At 41.3% G+C, this 17,230-nt stretch overlaps 1 protein-coding gene across 4 annotated transcripts in view; it reads left to right on the forward strand.

Annotated features, from left to right (window-relative positions):
* The first annotated feature begins 3,090 nt into the window (after positions 1 to 3,090).
* Positions 3,091 to 17,230, forward strand: part of EVI5 (ecotropic viral integration site 5) — a 195,096-nt gene continuing 180,956 nt past the window's right edge. For 3 of the 4 annotated variants that reach the window (XM_041747683.1, XM_041747685.1, XM_041747687.1), the window contains exon 1: positions 3,092 to 3,335. The gene's annotated coding sequence lies outside the window, so the exon portion shown is untranslated. Of the gene's footprint in view, positions 3,336 to 17,230 lie in introns of all 4 variants that reach the window. The other variant, XM_041747686.1, reaches the window with a different exon arrangement.

Genomic DNA, 17,230 nt, shown 5'->3' on the forward strand with positions numbered 1-17,230 from the left:
ACAGTATGATTTCAATCATTAAAAGCTCTTGATCCAGTGGACAATATATATAAACTACTTTTGGCATTAGACTGACTGGGTTCAAAGCCTTGCCTCACCATTTTCCAGTCTATATAGGGGCAAGTTACTTGGTATTTACTCTCATTTTTCTCATATGCAAGGTAGTTATAATAATATCTGCTTCATGACCATACTACAAAGATTAAAATAACATTTGTACAGCCCTTGCCAATACTCATACACAGAAAGTACTCAACCGTGTGTTAGTTTATTTTTAAAATAGTAAGTCTTGTTTATTTTTATATAGTTCTTCAAGGTAAAATTCACATTAATTGAAATGTTAACTGTACAGTTTTTGACATAATGAACACACTTTTGTAACTCATACCCCTATCAAGATTTAAACCATTTTTATTACCCAGAAATTTCTCTCATGTACCTTCAAAGTAAATTCCCTACCAGAGGCAACCAGTTATACTTTCTTCACCACTGATTTGGTTTTGCCTTTTCTGGAACTTCAAATAAATAAAACCATACAGTAAGCACTCTATTGTGTCATTTATTTATTTTTTAAAAGGTAATATATTCACATGGGTGGAAACTGAAAAGGTACAAAAGGGCAGTCCTGTCTCCCAGGCACCCAGTTTTCCTCTCTTGAAGCAACCAATGTTATTAGTTCCATGTGGGCCTGTCCTGTAGCTACCATTAATATAGGGGTTTATGGGATCCCTGGGTGGCGCAGCGGTTTGGCGCCTGCCTTTGGCCCAGGGCGCGATCCTGGAGATCCGGGATTGAATCCCACGTCGGGCTCCCGGTGCATGGAGCCTGCTTCTCCCTCTGCCTGTGTCTCTGCCTCTCTCTCTCACTGTGTTCCTATCATAAATAAATAAAAATTAAAAAAAATATATAGGGGTTTATACCAGGAGCTTTGAGAACTCCATTTTATAGGTTACCCAAAGAATATTGTGATAGTTCAGCTAAAACAATATAAAATCGGTTTTAAAAATAACGAGTTTTTTTTAGTTTCTGATTCCAAATGTCAAACTGTGACATTTTACCTCTCTATGACTTAGGTAATCTTTAAGCCACATCTTGTTTAAATTCTAACATTCTATGATTTTCATTCATCAATTAAACAAAAACATATTGAACAAATATGGAAATATAAACATGATCCAAAGAAAACCAAGCTCCTGGACTTATGAATGTAATAGTCCAGTGGTGGGGAATAAGAATTCAACAAAATTATACAACTACCATTTTAGCACACTGTGATAAGAAGAGACCAAGGTGAGGTCTGAAGGTGCTTCTCAGAGGTAGAGACAAGAGCTGACTGAAGTCAGAAGGATGAAGGTTGGAAATGCTACTTGCACTGAACAAAGCATATGCACAAGCTCTGTGGATAGAGGAAGATTTGAGGGATTGGAGGAGGCCAGTGTGGATGGAACAGAGAGCAGGTTGGAAGAGACAGAAGTAGTTTGAACAGTAAGATAAGGTGGAGAGAAGAGATTGATTGATAAGGCACCTGAATATGCAGGGCTTGGTTAGTAAGGGATTTTGTCTAAGAGAATGGGAAGCTATGTAAGTGGTTTACCTGGGAAATGACAGGGTCACATGTAGTCTTTTGTGTGGAGAAGAGATGAGAGAGGAACTAGGGCGAATGTGGGTAAGCCATTTAGAAGAGTAGGTTAGGCACTCCCCCTTCACCCAGGTGGCTTAGACTAGGGTGGTGATGAAGGAGATATAAGAGAACATTTTCAAGGAAAATTTCAGAGGATTTGCTGATAGATATAATGAAGGAGTAGATTTTCAAAATATCTCTTAACTTTCTTTTTTTTTAAGATTTTATTTATTTATTCGAGAGAGAGAGAGAGAGAGAGAGAGCAGAGACACAGGCAGAGGGAGAAGCAGGCTCCATGCAAGGAGCCCTACGTGGGACCTGATTCCAGGTCTTCAGGATCACGCCCTGGGCTGAAAGCAGACGCTAAACCGCTGAGCCACCCGGCCTGCCCTATCTCTTAACTTTCTTATACAAAATGGATTCAGTTTCAATAAAATTGTTGACCAAAATTGACTTTAAATAATGGCATGACCTGAAAGTCATGAAAAAGTTTGTCCCTTAAAATTTCAAGGTTTCAAAGTTGCTAGCTGGGCGGAGGGCATGTTTCTACTTCCTATATTTTAGTATTTCCTAAGCCTGTTTTTTTTTTTTTTTTTTTTAAAGGAGAGTTCTTTTCTCTAAAATGCTTACCACAGTGGAATCCCTTCTGGAGATTGTAAATTTATATCAGAAAATAACCAGGGGCTATCTAATATTTAGGCAAACAATTTTGGAGTCCTTTTGTGCTGGCAGTTGTCATTTTGTAACTTACACATGTGTAATGAAAGTAATTTATATTGCTCTTATCATTTTTTCTTGTCCGCCTTTCTTGGAGTTGGACTGGAATTGGTAGATAGTTTCGGTCCCAAACTAACTACTTCTAAGAACTTATTTCTTCGTTGATACTGGATGGTTGCCGGGCTGGACTTCACGTGTTTGTGCCCATGTTCCGCCCCCTGTCGGACTCTGCATAAACCCAGCGTGTCCAGACGACTGAAGGTAGAAGCATTTGCCATCACAAATGGTATTTGCACAGTGATCATTGTTCTGGAGAGTGACCGAGGTCACTCTCGGGGAGCTCGGGGGGCCTTTCGGAAGCCTGCGCTAGGCGCCGCGGGCCGGCGGCCTGGGAGGCGCGTGGGCGAGGCGGTAGCGGGAGGCCCGCAGCTGCGAGCTCGGGGTCGTGCAGGGCCCGCTGGGGGGGTGTGTGTGTGTCCGGGGCAGCTCGTTCGCGCAAGGGGGCGGTTCAAGAGACCGGGAAGTCTGCAGCTGGTAAGGCCGAGGGCTGAGCGCTTTCAAAGAGAGGCGGAGGAGGGAGCGGGATTTCCCCGCCCCCGTTCCCCCACGGCCCAATCCCTTCGGCTTCTTCTTTTCTCCTCCGGCCGCCCGGCCCCTAACCTGCTCGAACCCATTATGCGGTAGAGGCGGCCGGTCTCTTTAAGGCCCCGCCGCGCCTGCGCCCTGGGCTTTCCTGACGCGGCGGGCCGGACCCCGGAGGAGCCTGCGGGCGGGCAGGGCAGGGGGCCGGGGGTCGGGGAGCAGCGCCGCGGCGGCGCCCGCAGGCTGCGCGAGGCTCGGAGGCCGCCCTGAGCTGCCGGGCGGGCGCGGCGCTCCGGGGGGCGAGGAAGGCGGCCCGGGGAGCCGGAGCGGGGCCGAGGCGCTGAGACGCGGCGGCGAGGCTGCCGGCTGGATGGGAAGTTAATGTTTACGGCGGAGTCCACCCAACGTTTCCAAGGTGAGGGGCGCCGCGCCAGGCCGGGCGGGCCGCGAGCCCGGGTTCCGCTGGGCGCGCGGCGGACGGCGGGGCCGCGGCGCGGCGAGCGGGGGCCGCCGCCGAACTTGCCGCACGAGCGGGGCGGGCGCGCTCGGCGCCGCCGGGGCCTAAGTTCGCTGAGGCCGCGGCGGCCCGGGACCCTCCCCCCGTGGGCGCCGGCTAGGAAGCTCGCCGGCGGCGCCTGCACTGGACTCGCCGCGAGGCGGAGGGACCGGGCGGCTTCGGGGGCGCTCGCCCGCGGCTCCCGGGGGACGCTGACCTTTCGGCCCCGCCCTCGAGGCCAGGAGTCCGTGCTCGCCGGGCGTCTTCGCGGACTGAGACCGCCGGCGCCCCTGACTTGCAAAGTTGGCGTCTTTACGTGGGCCCCGGGATTCTGCGCAAGGCGTTTCTCCAGGCGGGTGGGTGACGGGCTCGCCAGGTGTGCTGCGTGAGCCCCAGGGATGCGCTCGGGCAGCGATCGCACCCGTGCCCGGATCACCTCATGACTAGCGGGGCAAGCCTCAGATTGACCGCAGAATTTCCGCTGCATTGGATTGTGGTGTTGGTGTTTGCTTTAGAATTGCCGTGATTTCTTTGTGCCTTTTTTTTTTTTTTTAAGGGGGGTGGGCGTCTTAATCAAGTCAGTTGTCATCCTTTCAACGAAGAGTTAACAAAAACTTTTGGAGTGGTTCCTTTGCTTTTCCCTGTATCCTTTGCCGTTAGAGGTGACTTTGAAAAAGCAGCATTTTCTTGCAAAGATATCTTTTCTTTGGGTTACACTGTAGAATAATAAACTCCTTTCTTCGCTGAAATGAGAGAAACCCAGTGCTCCTTGAAAATCAAGAAAAGCTATCTGTTGGTGGTTTTTACTTTTGTTCTGGACTGATATGTGTTAGTGTGTTAGTAGTTTTTTTTTTTTTTTGGTTTTTAATTTCATTCGTAAACTTTGTTGAGTTCACCTGAAGCTCCTTTTCTGTTCTAAAACGCTAGCCTTACGGTCTCTGAGAACTTTGTGTCAAGAAAACTTAGAAAACTTATTGAAGAATAATAAACAGAAAAAGTGCACAATCCGGAGTGCAGGTAAAGGATTTTTTTTTTTTTTTTCCAAGTGTGCCATCGCAGTTCAGGAAACAATATTTCTTGGTTGGGGTTTAGACCTGAGAGTGGAATTGTTGGTTTGTGAGGTATGTGAATGATAAAACTCTAGCATTAGGTACTGTTGAACATTTCCCCAAAGTGGTTGTGCTAATTAGCAGGGAATGGTAATCCAATTACCCCACATTCTTGCTGATGCTTGTCAGTTCAAAACATTTTTGCTATTCTGGTAGAGGTGCAATAATATATTAGTGTGGTTTTATTTTGTGTTTTCCTAATGGTTGTGGTTTTATCTTTTATTGGTCATTTGTATGTCTTCTTTTGTGAGATGCCTGAGTCTTATTTTTTAGGATTTTTTCGTGAAGAGCCCTTTCTGGGAGGTACACACACACACACACACATATCCATATCTGTAACCTATACATAGTTTATCTTATTCCATTTTGTCTTTCCATCTTTTGATAGTGTTTTTTCTTTTTTTTGATGGACATTGTTAATTTTAATGAAATGTATTTACTGTTTTTCTTTGAGTACTGCTTTCTGTGCCCTATTTAAGAAATCATGCCTAGCCTAAGAATATGAAGATATTTTCCTATGTTACCTTACAGAAGTTTTTTCCCTTACAGAAGTTTTATTTTGTTTTACTTTTCACATTTAATTTGTGCAATTTCGAGTAAATTTCAGGTGGATTGTAGGGGAATCAAGATTCACTTTTAGCCAGGTGAATATCTTTTTGACCTAGCACCATTTTTGAAAATAAAGTACCATACTTGTCCCTCTGCACTGTGTGGCACTTTCTCATAAATCAGGTGATTGTGGATCTGTTTGTGGATACTGTATTTTGTTTTACTGGTCTATTTGTTTTCCTTGCACCAGTATCACTATTAATTAATGTAAGCCTTGATATGTGATAGTATAAGGCGTCTAACTTTGTTTTTTTTTAAATATTGGTCAGTTCTTGCCTCTTAGCATTTCCGTATAAATTTCAGATTCTGCTTGTCAATTTCAACAGATTTTGGAAATTGGAATTGAATCTATATATATCAATTTGGAGAGTATCTTAACATTGAGTTTTCTAGTTTATGAGCATGGCATATACTTGTATTTATTTAAGTCTTTTTAAAATTTCAGTAATGTTTTGTAGTTTTCTGTATAAAAGTCTTGCATATCTTTTATTCTTAGCTATTTGAAATTTTTGATGTTACTTTAAATGATATATATATATTTTTAAAGATTTATTTATTTATTCATGATAGATGTAGAGAGAGAAAGAGAGAGGCAGAGACACAGGAGGACAGAGAAGCAGCCTCCACACCAGGAGCCCGACGTGGGACTCGATCCTGGGACTCGATCCTGGGACTCCAGGATTGCGCCCTGGGCCAAAGGCAGGCGCCAAACCCACTGAGCCACCCAGGGATCCCCTTTAAATGATATTTTAAAATGTCATTTGTGGCTACTATATAGAAGTACAGCTGATTTAAGACTTTAATCTTCACTCAGGACCGAATCCAAATTATACTTTGTATGTTCTAGTTTTCCAAGTTCTTTTTTTGTGTGTGTGTGTGTGTGGTGTCTAGTCTAGTACCAATTAAGGAGTATATAGTATTGAGTATATTGAAAATCACTGTGTTAGGCCTTTGTAGATACAAAGCTGATTAAGATGCTGCCCCTGCCCTTAAGGGGTTTAGAGTCTAGGAGGGGTAAGTAGAAATTCAAGAAGAGACCTTTATCCTCCACTAAAAATGCTATTATCAAAATTGGTTTGGCAGCATGCAAAAAAGACATTTAAATCAAACTGGACAGGGGAGAAAGTGGGGGAGGTAATATGACTGGCTCGCACTGTTCTGAGAGCTGAGCAAAGGAAGTGGGCTGTGGGTGGGTAGAGGCTGCTATTCACTATACAAGCTTCTGCTTAGTCCTTTGGCTTTCAACCTTAGCCTCACTCCAGTCTTTGGGAGTCTGGAGTCTCTCTAAGTCACTGTTTCTAGAGAATAAATTTATGAGTTGACATAAGTGAAGGGAACTAGAGGGTCTATATTTTATAAATTTGATGCAGACTAAATTTTTAAAAAAATTTATTTATTTATTTATGAGAGACACAGAGAGAAAGAGAGGCAGGGACACAGGCAGAAGGAGAAGCAGGCTCAATGCAGGGAGCCTGACATGGGACTCGAACTCGGGTCTCCGGGGTCACGCCGAGGACTGAAGGTGGCGCTAAACCGCCGAGCCACCGGGGCTGCCCTTGATGTAGACTTTAAATTGCTAACCTGCTCTTCAGCCCCATACCTCTTCCCCACTGACTGACCACATACTGTCTGGAAACTCCCAAGTCCTGACCCTGCCTGGGGTTCTATGAGTGAAGCTTATCAGCTTTTGACCATATTCCCTTATGCAGGCCTGTAGGTTTGGCTTCTTTTCTACTCAGTTGTGTATTTTTCTATGTCTTGTTTCACGAATGCCTTATTATCTGAGAATGTTAAAGATAGTTTTTTTAAGCTTTCTTTTTCCTTGCAGTTTGTTTCCTCCAAGTTACTTTTTTTCTGTTTGGCATTAGCCTCAGCACTAGAGATCCTCCTTAGAGTTTTGATAATCCTTGGTTTTTGTTCATGAGTGAGAGTGGACAACTAAAAGCCGATTGGAAGCCCTGAGCTTGTAGGTGGGGCTTACTTCCAGTTTTATTCTATGAACTCCATAGAACAGTGGTTCTCAGTTTTGGTTGCACATTAGAATCATATGGGGAACTTTATTTTTTTAAACATTTAATTAATTAATTAATTAATTAATTAATTAATTAATTTATGATAGACACACACAGAGAGAGAGAGGCAGAGACACAGGAGGATGGAGAAGCAGGCTCTACACCAGGAGCCTGACGCGGGACTCGATCCCGGGACTCCAGGATGGCGCCCTGGACCAAAGGCAGGCGCCAAACCTCTGAGCCACCCAGGGATCATATGGGGAACTTTAAAAATACACAAATACACAGCTAAACTAAATACAGCCGAATCACTCGGATTAGGACCCAAGTAGCAATATTTTTTAAACATTTAGGTATGATTGCATACAGAAAGATACACAAATTTTAAGTATAGTTTGATTTTGTCATGTATACACCCATGTCATCAACAGAGGATACAGAGAACCTTAGAAAGAATTCCTTTATATCTCTTTGTCTTCCTTACTCCCTGCGCAGAGGCAGCCGATATTCTGATTTCTATCCCCATAGATTAACATCAGTATTTTTTAAAGTTGTCCAGGTGATTCCCCTTTGTGGCCAAGATTGAAACCATTGGTTCAGTGGGCTGTTGGAGTTACTCTAGCGTCTTTCCTTTTGGTCAGGCCAGATTTCCCAGAGAGTATTTTTCAGTTTTGTTCTTGGAGGGTAGCAGTTTGGTTGCCAGTGATCTGAGAACTCTAGAAAAGGGACTAGGTAATGAGCCATAGAACATTTAGTATAGGGGCGGCCTGGGTGGCTCAGAGGTTTAGCGCCGCCTTCAGCCCAGGGCGTGATCCTAGAGACCTGGGATTGAGTCCCATGTCGGGCTCCCTGCATGGAGCCTGCTTCTCTCTCTGCCTCTCTCTCTCTTTCTCTCTCTCTCTCTCATAAATAAATAAATAAAACCTTTTTTTTAAAAAAAGAACATTTAGTATATAAGATCACATAATTTGCTTTTTTTTTTGTTGGGATACCTGTGTCTTCCACCATGTGTGGTTTACCCTCTTGAGAGAATAAATCTCCAATCAGCTGCTGCACTGAGGATGGGCCACTCAGCAGCTTGAGGAGGAATGGGGTCTAGGTTTCTAAATGTTCATAGCTTTCACCTGATCCTTTCTTTAGTCTCCCATACCCTCTTTGTTTTGGCAGTCCTGGAGCCTTTTGAGGAGTGCATAGTATAAATTAGGTTTGCTCTGAGTTGCCAGCACTGCTAGTTTGTAATTTGGCTGTCTTTAACAGAGTCGGTTACCACTCCTCCATCTTTTTTCCAGCTTCCAAAATTTTATTGCTGTCATCTCTTCTGTTCTTCTATCCTTATGGTTTATGAGCTAAAAACAGAACACAACAACATCATTTTCTTTATCCTTGCTTTAGTAGAGTTTTGGGGAGGGAGGAAAATTAGATGTGTGTGTTCAATCTGCAAACTTAACCTGGAAGTCCATCATCTGCTTTCCTTTATACAAAAATGTGTTGCCATCTGCTGTTCACTCTTGTCTTCTACTTGTAGGGCTATATCTTTTAAATCTCTTTACTGTTATCTAAGAGTGTCAGGAGGGAGAGTACCTAAATATTGGACCAAACTGTCATTTTTCTAGAAGTCCCCAAATTCTTTCAAGAAGTTCTTGTCCCAGAATTGTACATTCTTAGGATTGGAAATGGTTTCAAAGGTAAGCCAGTCTAGTGAACTGATACTTTGTATAAAGTGGGAATCTCCTGGTGAAGAGGGGATTCATGATCGGAGAAAGAGGATAGTGGATCTCTGCAAGGGGTGTGAAAAATCCAGACATTTAATATTGAAAGAATAAATAATCTTGCATATTTGTAACATATAAAAGTTACTAAAAATAATGGTGGTTTTGTCTTTTCAGTCAATAATACTTCAACTATGGTCATGAAGGAAGAATATTTTGAAGAAAGATTATATACTAGAAAATATTGGAAACTATTGCTAAAGATAAAGTTGTAGCGATTTTAGTTTGTAGTTAACATAAACTGATAAATTAAAACCACCCGTTAAAAGCTTTATGTTAAGTTTCGCTAATAGCTTTGCTGTTCTTTATACGCTTTATTTTCTTTAAAATACTTATTAAGTCTCTAGGTTTCCAAAAGGTCTTTGAGACAGTTTTTACCATAAAGTTTACAATGAAATGAAAATACTATTCTCAATATAATTTGTTTTCTCTTAGGCTAAATTTATACAAATTAAAGTATTTACCTTTAAATTGTGTCTGCCCTTTTCTGTGCCAAAATGTCTTTTTTCATAAGAAATTTGTGGTGGTATTTTATTGATTTCTTACTGTCTTTTATTACTTAATGTCCTTATTTGACACCAAAAGCTGCCAGCCCCATTTTGCTCTTCAAATTAATTTCTGACAAGTTTTGTAAAATGTAAAAGTTTGCTTATAACTGCCCACAATTCTCAATGCCTTTTTTGCTCCTCCACCAATTATTTTCCTTCTGTTTGCATATAAAATTCAAATATAAATAAAAGATAACACTGGCAGTTATCACTGTCTATCTTGGTCATATGCTAATTCTTTCTTGGAAGCATGTAGGTTAATTAGTGTTTTGTAGATAGAATTTGTTCGCTGTGGTCCCATATGTTTGCTCAGAAAGGATCATCCCATTCTCATTATTTCAAATTGCCTGGTGTGTTTATTTGTTGCCATTTCCAGGTCTTTTTAAAATTGTATCTGTAGTTCAAGAGAGCTTTCCCCTGCCTGTGCTATTTGCAGTTTATCCTTTAAGTGGCCAAAGATAATGTGGATTTAGTGCTTGTTAATTGTTCTTTGTACTAATCCAGCCCTGACAGTTGTACTCTGAAACGTGTTCCCCAAAGCTGGTCAAACTGGCCATTATCTGGTCTTCATTGTTGGTTTCGCTATTCATCGTCTGGTGGGTTCATGATTAAGGCTCTCTCCTTGAGGACCTGCTAATTCCTGTGTTCTTGGAAGAGACCTTGATGAGAGATAGGAACAGAACTGGTTTTATTATTGATCATTCCTCTTTTTTGTTTTTCATAGCAAAGTGCAAGCATTGATACAGAAGTGAAGATGGGAATTTTGTCTTACTTTCAGTTGGTTTTCAAAAGATTAATAGCTGTCTTCTTTTTTGGCCTAGTACAGATCTTTTGCTATGTTAAAAATGAATCCAACATTCTCATGAATTATGCTTAGTAAGTTTGTTAGATCAATGTTAATAGATACTGGATAAAAGTGTAGTTTTAATGAACAATTATATAATATGTTTAAATGAGCTGCATGAGAGAAAAGTTTAATACTACCAGGTATACTAGAAATCAAGATAGTTTAGAAGACACGATGGTGAGAAGATGGAGCTTAAAGTAAATTGAATATATATATATATATATTTTAAGATTTATTTATTTATTCATAATAGACCTAGAGAGAGAGAGAGAGAGGCAGAGACACAGACAGAGGGAGAAGCAGGCTCCATGCCGGGAGCCCGATGTGGGACTCAATCCCGGGACTCCAGGATCGTGCCCTGGGCCAAAGGCAAGTGCCAAACCGCTAAGCCACCCAGAAATTCCCCTTAAAGTAAATTGAAAATGAGTTTTAGGGAATAAGCCCATGAAAAGTCTAATGCCTTTGAATATTTATCTGAAATACATGTAAGGGATGAGCACAAAGTTAAAGACTTGACTGCCTTTTTGAAAATGTGGAGAAGCTTCTTTTCTACCGTCAATGAGCAAAGTTTATAAAGGTTGTCAAATATGATGGTACATTTACGTGTTAACATACAGGATCAGAAAAATGAATCAGTAAGTGATCTAGAAATACAAAGAAGCTATAAAATTGTCAATAAGTCATTAAGAACCACCAAGATAACACACGTTGAGCATCTCCAATGTCTAACATAATGATAGGTATTGAGAAGATAATGATGATCTATTCTACATAGATAAAATCCTTTCTTTTTTTTTTTATTTTTATTTATTTACGATAGTCACAGAGAGAGAGAGAGAGAGAGAGGCAGAGACATAGGCAGAGGGAGAAGCAGGCTCCATGTACCAGGAGTCTGACGTGGGATTCGATCCCGGGTCTCCAGGATCGTGCCCTGGGCCAAAAGCAGGCACCAAACCGCTGCGCCACCCAGGGATCCCTAGATAAAATCCTTTCACAAAATTTACAAACTAGGCACAGTTGATACATTGTTTCTAAGTGAGATGATAGTTTTGTAAAAAAGAAAAGTAAGTGAATAGTTTTCTTAAATCTTGAGGCTTTTTTTTTTTTTTTGATATTTTATTTATTCATGAGAGGCAGAGGGAGAAGCAGGCTCCCTGTGAGGAGCCTGATGTGACACTCAATTGCAGGACCCCAGGATCATGACCTGAGCCAAAGACAGACACCTAACCACTGAGCCACTCAGGTGCCCCTCAATCTTGAGGCTTTTTATAACTAGTAAGGGAAAATACTGAGTGAAATAAATTTTAAATCTTAATATTTGCTTTAAAAGTTTTTTGAGGGATCCCTGGGTGGCGCAGCGGTTTGGCGCCTGCCTTTGGCCCAGGGCGCGATCCTGGAGACCTGGGATCGAATCCCATGTCAGGCTCCTGGTGCATGGAGCCGGCTTCTCCCTCTGCCTGTGTCTCTGCCTCTCTCTCTCTCTCTGTATGACTATCATAAAAAAAAAAAAAAAAAAAAAAAAAAAAAAAAAAAAAAAGAAACACTGTAAAAAAAATAAATAAAAGTTTTTTGGAGTAAATTTATATATAGCATAGAACTTAACTATACAATGGAGTGAGTTTTGATAAATGCATATGCCTTTGTGAATCTCTCACCCTCTCCCCGCAATAATCCTTCATGGTTCTTTTAGTCAGTTCCTGCTCTGTTTTTTTTTTTTTTTTTTTACCACAGAGTAGTTTTTCTTGTTCTTGAACTTTACATAAAAATAGAATAAGTGTGTATTCTTTTCTGTCTGGCTTCTTTTGTTCAACATGTTTCTGAAATTCAACCATGTTTTGTTTTGATTTAACCGATTTAACTGTTTTTGCACATATCAATAGTTCGTTTTAGTTGGTGTGTTATCCATTGTATAACTATGATATAGTTTATCCATTCTGCCATTTCGCTTTTGTGAATAAAGCTGTCATGAACACTTGATTATTGGTCTCTTTATAGACATACTTTTTCTTATTTCTCTTGGATAAATAACTAGGAGTGAAATTACTGAGTCATGGGGCAGATATGTGTTTAACTTTAGAAGACGTTGCCATATATTTTTCCTGAGTGGTTCTACCATTCTACAGTCTAACGACTGTGAAAGTCTGTGAAAGGTCTAGTTAAGTGACAAATCGGAAGTGAGTTTCCGAAAGATTGTTCTGGTACAGTGGGGCACAGGACTTAAGATAGGGAAAACACACAGTAAAGTAATATAGTTGAAAATTGATGTATTCCTGTTTCAAGTAATTGATAGGGAGAGGGAATCTTAGGGGATTCTAGAGTTATGGTATGTGGAGTGAGGATAAGGGAGGAGTCAGAATGACCTCCATGTATCTGTATTAGGCTGGTAAATATTGGTGTGGCAGTCATTAATGGAACCGTTGAAGAGTAGATTTTGGAGGGAAAAGAGGGTAATAATTCTGTTTTGTTTATAAGTAGTAATTGGGGGTAAAAGGAAGTAGATGAGATAGCTCTGGAAGTGCATGTAGTGAGGAAAAAGCCCAGGTTAGAATGGGATCTTTGGGGGCCATTGACGTTTCAGAAATGACCTGATGAAAAGGAGTCTAGTCTGCTAAAGAACAGAAAGAGTAGCCACTAAAGAAGGAAAACCAGGAAACTGATTTAACAGAAGTTGAGAACTTTGAAGAAGGAGAGAAGGGCTTGAATGTAGTGCCTGTGAGTAAAAAATAAGTACAGCCATTTTGGAGGTTTTTTCTATGTATATCTGCAAAAAGTTTAAATGTCACTTTTTTTTTTTTTTTTTTTTGAGAGAGTAAGTGCATGTGAATGCATGTGGGCAGGGAGGGCAAGGTGGGTGGTGAAGGGCAGAGGGGGAGGGAGGGAGAGAAGGAATCCTAAGCAGGCTCCACACCCAGCATGAGTCCAATAAATGGCTTGTTCTCATGATCCTGAGATCATGGCCTGAGCTGAAATCAGGAGTCAGATGCTCAACCGACTGAGCCACCCAGGTGCACCACATTTCTTTCTTTCTTTTTTTTTTTTTCTTCTTTTTATTTTTAAAGTAACCTTTATACCCAGCGTGGGGCTTGAACTCACAACCTCGAGATCAAGAGCTGCACATTCTACCAAATGAGCCAGGCAGGCACACTGAAATTTCACATTTCTTGATCTCTTATTTTATGGAATAACTCCTAGAGAACCACAGGAATATGGAAAGGTGTGTTTAGAGGTATTCATGGCACCTAGTATATAATAATAAAAAATTGAAAACAACTCAAGTAGCTGTCAATAAAGGATTGCTGAATTTGGCATCTGAGTGATTCAGTCGATTAAGCATTTGCCTTCAGCTCAGGTCATGATCCTAGGGTCCTGGGATCGAACCCCACATCAGGCTCTTTGCTCAGTGGGGAGCCTGCTTCTGCCTCTTTTGCTCCCCCTACTTGTGCACTCACTCTCTCTGTGTCAAATAAATAAAATCTTAAAAAAAAAGGGTTGCTAAATAAAATGTACATTCTTATGATAGAATGTTATACAGCTAATGTAATATGCTGTATATTTATTGCTACATTTCCTATTGCTGCTGTAATAAATTAGCAGACTTAGGTTAAAACAAAGACTTAGTCTCTTATAGTTATGGAGGCCAGAAGTCTGAAATGTTTCACTAGGCTAAAGTCAGGATATTGGCAGGGCTGTTTTCAAGGGCAGAATCTGTTCTTTTGCCTTTTCCAGCTGTTTGAATTGCATTCTTGGTATTACTTGCGTTGTCTTCTGTGGCCTCTTCCTCTCTTCTAAGCCAAGATTTTAGTATCTTCAGATGGGCCCAATCCAGATAATCTGGATAACCTACTCATCACAAAATCCTTGACTTAATCCACCAAGCCTCTTTTGCCATTTAAGATAGCATTCATATGTTCTGGGTATTATGATGAGGAGCTCTCTAGGAGACTATTAATTAGGCTACTACATAATACTAACAAGGACAGAAGATTGAGATGCATTTTAAAAATTCTCAAATATATGTATAGTATGATCTAATTTTTAAGTTAAAAATACATATATACTCAGTATATGTATAGAAAATAATTTTTTTAAAGAATAAATCTTGATGGAGATAGACTATGCTGCTAATGGGTGATCTTTGAGAGTAGGATTACAGAGTATTTAAACTTTTAATTTTTTTCTGTGATTGGGCAGCCCCGGTGGCTCAGCGGTTTAGCGCTGCCTTGGGCCTAGGGTGTGATTCTGGAGACCTGGGATCGATTCCCACATCAGGCTCCCTGCATGGAGCCTGCTTCTCCCTCTGCCTATGTCTCTGCCTCTCTCTCTCTCTCTCTCTCTCTCTCTCTCTCTGTCTCTCATGAATAAATAAATAAAATCTTTAAAAAATAATTTTTTTCTGTGATATTTCAATTCTCTTTTTTATAAGTTTATTTTTTATTAGTGTTCAATTTGCTAACATATAGAATAACACCCAGTGCTCATCCCATCAGGTGTCCCCCTCAGTGCCTGTCACCCAGTCACCCCCACCCCCCGCCCACCTCCCTTTCTACCACCCCTAGTTCGTTTCCCAGAGTTAGGAGTCTCTCATGTTCTGTCTCCCTTTCTGAAATTTCCCACTCATTTTTTCTCCTTTCCCCTTTATTCCCTTTCACTAATTTTTATATTCCCCAAATGAATGAGACCTATAATGTTTGTCCTTCTTCGATTGACTTATTTCACTCAGCATAATACCCTCCAGTTCCATCCATGTCAAAGCAAATGGTGGGTATTTGTCATTTCTAATGGCTGAGTAATATTCCATTGTATACATAAACTACATCTTCTTTATCCATTTATCTTTCGATGGACACCGAGGCTCCTTCCACAGTTTGGCTATTGTGGACATTGCTGCTATAAACATCGGGGTGCAGGTGTCTGGCGTTTCACTGCATCTGTATCTTTGGGGTAAATCCCCAGCAGTGCAATTGCTGGGTCATAGGGCAGATCTATTTTTAACTCTTTGAGGAACCTCCACACAGTTTTCCAGAGTGGCTGCACCAGTTCACATTTCTACCAACAGTGCCAGGAGGGTTCCCCTTTCTCCACATTCTCTCCAACATTGGTTGTTTCCTGCGTTGTTAATTTTCCAAAATAAAGGATAGAGTATTATACTGGGTCACATATTGTAGAGAGATAGAGGCTCTTGGTGAGTGACCTTAGCAAGTGGTTTCAGTAAAAGGGTAGCATAGAAGCCAGATTGCAGTGAAAAAGTGGGAGGTGACGAAGGGAAGAATGAATAGCTAAATATCGTTCCAGTTGCTTAGCTATGAGGAGTGGCAGGATGCTGTGAGACTGGGATACTTAGAGGGATAAATAAGATCCAGTGAGATTTTTCAATATGGCAGAGCAGCAGGTTTGAAAGTTGAGGCAGAAACTGGGAGGAAGAGAGAGAAGTTGAGTTCCAGGATAATTCAAAGAGCATGAGGCCTGAGGTCTTCTGACTTGGTTAAGCAGAGCTTGTAGCTCTTGCTTGTAGCAGCTAAGACCTAGAGGAGTGTGGCTATGCATAGTAGTTAAATTTATGTTTTAGTTTTATTCAGTATTATCAGATTAAAAAAAAAAATCTCTTGCAATCCTGCTTGCTGCTTTGGCATCTTCTGAAAGTCTGAGGTTATTGTTTATGTAAATTTAGTCTTTTTAATGCACTCTCACTGTTTTGGTCTGTCCTCAAAACTTCTGATTGTTTCAGTAGTCTAGCATATGAGTTTCAGAGATAAGACCATAGTTTTCTAGGTGCAACATTTTGGGATTTTTTTTTTTACTGTTATTCAAACTAATTTTTGCATTAAAAGATCTGCTTAGGGATCCCTGGGTGGCTCAGCCGTATAACGCCTGCCTTCGGCCCAGGGCGCAATCCTGGAGACCCGGGATCGAGTTCCACGTCGGGCTCCCTGCATGGAGCCTGCTTCTCCCTCTGCCTGTGTCTCTGCCTCTCTCTCTCTCTCTCTCATGAATAAATAAATAAAATCTTAAAAAAATAAAATAAAAGATCTACTTAGGGACGCCCAGGTGGCTTAGCCATTGAGCGGCTGCCTTTGGCTCAGGGTGTGATCCTGGAGTCTGGGGATGGAGTCCTGCCTCGGGCTCCCCATTGGGAGCTGGCTTCTCTCTCTGCCTGTGTCTCTGCCTCTCTCTGTGTGTCTCTCGTGAATAAATAATATCTTAAAAATAAAGATCTGCTTATATAAGTTTGTATCAGTTTTCTCTTGATTCTAGAATGTTACAAGAGGAAAGCATGGGAAATAACATTCACTTCCAACTATTTTCAAGTTCCTAACAAGGAAAAAGAGCTTAAATAACTTTTGAGTAGCTTAAGTGACTTGAGGAGGCCACATGTGTCTTGTAAATAGAACCTGGTACTTTTTTTTTTTTAAAGATTTTATTTATTTATTCATGAGAGAGGCAGAGACACCGGCAGAGGGAGAAGCAGGCTCCATGCAGGGAGCCCCACCTGGGACTCAATCCCAGGTCTCCAGGATCACGCCCTGGCTGAAGGCGGCACTAAACCGCTGAGCCACCCTGGTACTTTTACCTTGTTGAGATGCTGAGGACCTTTTTTTTTTGTTTTTTTAAAGATTTATTTATTTATTCATGATAGATATATAGAGAGAGGAAGAGACACAGGCAGAGGGAGAAGCAGGCTCCATGCTGGGAGCCCGACACAGGACTCGATCCCGGGACTCCAGGATCACGCCCTAGGCCAAAGGCAGACGCTAAACCACTGAGCCACCCAGGGATCCCCCTGCTGAGGACCTTTTTAAAAATTATTGTTTCATTGATAATTTTAATTTGTGCTAGGATTTCCTGATTTTTCATATGTATTTTTCTATCTAGTTTTGATTAACATATATTTCCCCCTCATGATTTGATCACTCTTCCTTTTT

This window comes from Vulpes lagopus, chromosome 3 (genome assembly GCF_018345385.1).
Source record: "Vulpes lagopus strain Blue_001 chromosome 3, ASM1834538v1, whole genome shotgun sequence".
Taxonomy (NCBI): Eukaryota; Metazoa; Chordata; class Mammalia; order Carnivora; family Canidae; genus Vulpes; species Vulpes lagopus.